This window comes from Gossypium hirsutum, chromosome A11, assembly GCF_007990345.1.
Source record: "Gossypium hirsutum isolate 1008001.06 chromosome A11, Gossypium_hirsutum_v2.1, whole genome shotgun sequence".
NCBI lineage: Eukaryota > Viridiplantae > Streptophyta > Magnoliopsida > Malvales > Malvaceae > Gossypium > Gossypium hirsutum.
In genome coordinates this window covers 38,915,338-38,920,464 of record NC_053434.1, presented here as the reverse complement: position 1 = coordinate 38,920,464, position 5,127 = coordinate 38,915,338, and the positions used below count along the sequence as shown (strand labels likewise).

At 34.5% G+C, this 5,127-nt stretch overlaps 1 non-coding gene across 1 annotated transcript; it reads left to right on the top strand.

Annotated features, from left to right (window-relative positions):
* Positions 1-273: 273 nt before the first annotated feature.
* Positions 274-379, top strand: LOC121210519 (small nucleolar RNA R71). The gene has a single exon (XR_005905637.1). It is a non-coding gene; the product is annotated as a small nucleolar RNA R71 (small nucleolar RNA).
* The last annotated feature ends 4,748 nt before the right edge of the window (positions 380-5,127 follow it).

Here is a 5,127-nt window from a genome sequence, read left to right as displayed (position 1 = left end):
GAAGAACTAAAAAAATCGTCAATTTTCTTATTCAAGAGTTGAACCTAATTAGAGAGCATGGTGACCGAATCGACGTTATAAACGCTGCCTGTTTTCGTTGGCTTTGTCCTCATGACTTGCCACTGATAGTTATTCAGTGACATCTCTTCTATAAATTTATCGACATCTTCAGGTGTCTTATTATTGATGGTTCTGCCAGCAGTTGTGTCAACCATTTGTCGAGTCGAAGGATTCAGGCTATTATGAAAGTTTTGAACCTGTAGCTAGAGTGGTAACCCATGGTGAGGGCATCTTCACAAAAGGTCCTTGTATCTCTCCCATGCATCATAGAGTGTTTCTAAATCCATCTCAACAAAAGAAGAGATATCATTATGTAATTTAGCCGTTTTAGCCAATGAAAAATATTTTCATAAAAACTTTTTGGTAATTTGTTCCCAAGTAGTGATTGACCCTCGTGGTAATGAGTTCAACCATTGTTTAGCTTTATTTCTCAATGAAAAAGGGAATAACTGAAGGCGAATGGTGTCATAAAAAACGCCATTAATTTTAAATGTATCACATAGTTCCAAAAAGTTTCCAAGTGAGCGTTGGGATCTTCGTCCTGCAAACCATCAAACTGAACAAATTGCTGTATCATTTGAATTGTGTTAGGTTTCAGTTCAAAAGTATTTGCAGCTACAGTAGGTCTAACTATGCTCGATTCAGTTCCTATTAAAAAAGGTTTAGCATAATCATACATAGTGCGCGGAGCAGGATTCTGATTAACAGCAATTGGAGGTAGTGAATTTTCTTGGTTTTCAGCCATCTCCTCGATTGTGGTTGAAGTATCATCCTCTTGCTCTTCTGTGTGTCGTAAGCTTTTCCTTATTTCTCTTCAGTTTTTGTGAACTGTGCGATCAATTTCACCGTTAAAAAGTAGTGGTCCTGACGGGTTTCTTCTGGTCATAAACTAGAAAAACCTGTCAGAAGAAAATAAGAGAAAAATTAGAAAAGAAAAGGAAATAAAAACTTATATTGAAAATAAAGTAAATGGCTAAAGTAATAAAAATCGAGTTTTCCTAATATCCTAGTTCCCCGGCAACGACGCCAAAAACTTGATGCGTGATATTCGTAACAAGTTTTAAAAAATTTATAAATGAATCATTCTTGAGACTAACTTATTATCACGATTAAGGCAAGTGTATATATCGAACAGTAGTATAGTTCAGCAATACCGGATTGTCGACCCAAAGGAACAACGAGTACTAGTATTTACTTCCTTTTTATTATTTAGCCTAAAAATTAAAAGGTTTGGTTATCTAAACTAATTACTAACTAAGAATGCACAGAAAGAAAATTTGGAAAACTACTTTTGGGAAAATTCGATTGATTAAGACAATACCTAAGGTAAAATCCACCTAGACTTCACTTGTTATTTGACTCTAAATCAGACGATTTATTCATTTGACTTGATCCGTAGAAATACCTAAGTTATATTATTATCTCTCTCAAGACTAATAACGTCTAATCCTAGGTTGAATAATTGAAATCTCTTTCTAATTAACACACTAGAATTGCATTAACTCGATCTATGGATTCCCTTATTAGGTTTCACCCTAATCCGAAAAAATCTTATCACCCTATCCCTAGGCGTGCAATCAACTCCGCTTAATTATGAAAAATTTACTCTTAGACAGGGTCTATTCCTCCTCTGAATAAGAGCTTGACTTGAATCAATATCCTGGAATATCAAAACAAGAATTAAGAACACATAATTAAGAACAAGTCAAATATTTATCACACAATTCATATAATAATAACAAGATCCACCTTAGGTTTCATTCTCCTTAGGTATTTAGGGGGTTTAGTTCATACTTATGAAAGAAAACATCTCAAAAGCATAAAGATAACAAAACATAAGAAAACCCAAAACTCTTAAAGGAACTTGAAGTGAGATATTCAGTCTTGATGATGAATTCGGCTTCTGAGATGGATCAATCGACTTTCCTCGAGTAATTCCTTCCTTCCTACTTTGTGTCCCCTTCTAAATGCCTCGTTAGGTGTTTAAATAGGCTTTAGAATGCCTAAAAGCCCCCAAAATTGGTCTTTTTCGAATAGGGTTATACTTGGGCTCAATAGGGACACGCTCGTGTGACACGTCCGTGTGCGATTACTCCAGCCCATGGTCAGGGCTGTTGAACAGGCACGGGCGTGTAGTATACCCGTGTAAGTCGTACTTCAATCCTGCCAAAGGGACACGGTCGTGTGACACGCCCGTGTGAGGAAGTCCAGGCCATGTTGATTTCCCACGTGGGTCCATTTTCTCTGTTTTCGGCCCGTTTCTCGCTCTTTTTACTCTCCTATGCTCACCTAAGTATAAAACATGAAATTAAAGGATTAGGAGCATCGAATTCACCAATTCTAAGGAGAAACCATCCATAAATGTGCTAAGCATGGGATAAAAATATGTATAAATTGCAGTTTATCAGGGAGCCCGAAGAAGCTATGAGAAAATAGTACCCTAACCTTTTCACTGGTAAGATTTTCGGGGATGAAAATCCCTAAGGGGGGAGAGTTGTAACAGCTCATTTTTAGTCAAATCAAAATAGTAGTTTCGAGACCAAAAATCGAATGTTAAAATATTTATTTTATTATTATTTTAATATCTACAATGTGATATTATGTTAGTGTGAAATTTTCGTTAAGAAATTTTATCGTTTGGATGTTTAATTTGGTAAAAATGACTAAATCGCGTAAGGTACAAAATTAGGGTTCTATAAGTTAAAGGTGTTAAATAGTTATGGAACCTTAAAATAAAGGTCCTTATGTTGTAATTATACCATTATTAGTTTGAGTGGACAAATATGGACAAGTATTAAATGATTTTTAAGTAATATTAATAAGGTTAGTTTAGTAAATTAGTAATTAAAAGTAAAATAAAATAGAACAAAGGTTGTATCATCTTCAACATTGAGTTCTTCCACTGAAATATTAAGAAAAGAACAGAAACGAGGGCTTTAAAACATTTAGTCATTGCGTAGCTTAATTGGTAAGTGATTTTGATTCGGTTTTTATTGATTTTTATGTTTTTGTGATCATTGCAACTAGTACTAGCTAGCCCAGGGACTACTTTTCAAAATTGTTAAATATTTTGAATGATACCATTGATGAATATATGTGTATTTTGAAGTTTCTTGATAGACTATAAATGCTTGTTGATAGATATACAAGTTTTGTTAAGTCATTTTTAGTGAAAATGCAAAATAGGGATTAAATTGAGATATGTTGAAACTTTATGGTTAAAATGTGAAATAAATGAAAATTATGGGCTGCTAGGGAAATTTTAGTAATTTAGCTAGCATGGGATTATTTTGAATTTCATTAATTTGTAATTTTATGAAATAAGGACTAAATTGTAAAAATGTGAAAGTTTAGGGTCTAATGAGTAAAATAGCTCAAACGTATATATTGGATTGAATTGAATAAATAGATGATTAAATAAGTTAATTTTGAATATATTTAGATCAAGAAAGGGGAAATACGAACTTAGATCGGGGAAGTAACAAAGTTAAGGAATAGTTGACTCGTTTCACTGTTTTAGCATCTGAGGTAAGTTTGTATGTGATAAATTTCAATACAAATATTTTATATGCTTTGATATTGCATAAATTCTGAATATGAGACTATGGATAGGAATGATAGTGTTTTGACAACGATTTGACATTCAAAATCCCGGTTGAACCTTACGAATAGTTTAGGATGCTAGTGACATGTCATTAGGGGATACGTTGAGTTGGCTTCGGGCTATGATATAGCACTTATGGAGCGAGTTATACCGATTTGGATTTGAGCCATGCATATCGGCTAATTTGGCTTCGGGCCATGATAATAGTACTTCGGAGATAAGTTACCTTGATTTGGCTTCGGGCCATGGTATAGGTACTTATCGTATGAAAACCTTGAGTATCTGACTTCTATTCTGAATGGTTCAATTGGTAAACGAAAGAGATGATTGAGTATGAGAATGGTATGATACGGTACAGGAACGTACGTGATTTGTATAAGTTCTGGTTCAAAGAAACTTGTGAAGAATGTAATTTATATTGTAATTGTAAATTTGAAAGGTTTGTTAGCCAATATATATGCCAACTGTTGTTATATTCAAATTGTTGAATTATAATCTTGAGATTTCATTAAGTTTATTTCATACGAGCTTACTAAGCTATAAAGCTTACTTTGTGTATTTCTTTGTGTTTTATAGTTTTCAAAGCTACCTCGAACTCGGGGATCATCAGAGATCGTATCACACTATCCACCTATCTTTTGGTACCTATGAACTTTGGTATTTTTAGTATATGGCATGTATAGGAGCTTGGTCTTTTTGGTATATGTGTTGTTATGAATTTGGCCATATGTGTTGGCTAATAAAAGTTGTGTTTATAATGTTGTATATGGTTATGTAAGTTGACCTATTTGGCTTGGTTGGTGATGTATGTATATAGTTGTGCTAATGCCATTTTGTGGTGTGGTTTATATTGCTTGTGGAAGAGTTGATTATGGATTATTAGTTGGATTAGCTATTGGTTGGAATGGAGATTTGGTATGTTTGTGGTTTTAGATAAATGAATGGTTGAAATGCTTGAAAGTATAGATCAAATAATGCATATTTGTTAATGGTCATTTTGATGATTTGAGAAGATAAAGATTGATATGAAATTAGATGACATATTATGGTATTTATGTTTTGTATTGATTGGTGTTGGAATTGGTATAAATCATGCTTGATTTGGAATTGACTAATATGCTTTTTGATGCTATATTTTGTGCCATATGAGTTATGTAGGTGTGCCTAATTTTGGTTGGCAAAACGGCTTGGTAAATAGCCTATTTTTGTCCACACGGGCGTGTGTCTTAGCTGTGTGTGACACACGGTTATGTTACACGGTCGTGTGTCCCCTGGTGTTAAAATTGAAATCAAGTCAGTATGCTCCACGAGGCCTCACACACGGGCATGTGACTTGTCTGTGTGGCATGAGTCAGTATACCATACAGGTTTGGCATGGCCTAGCACATGGTTTGACACACGGGCGTGTATGGCCATTTTTAGGGCACACGGGCTAGTCACACGGGCGTGTGTGTTGGCTGTGT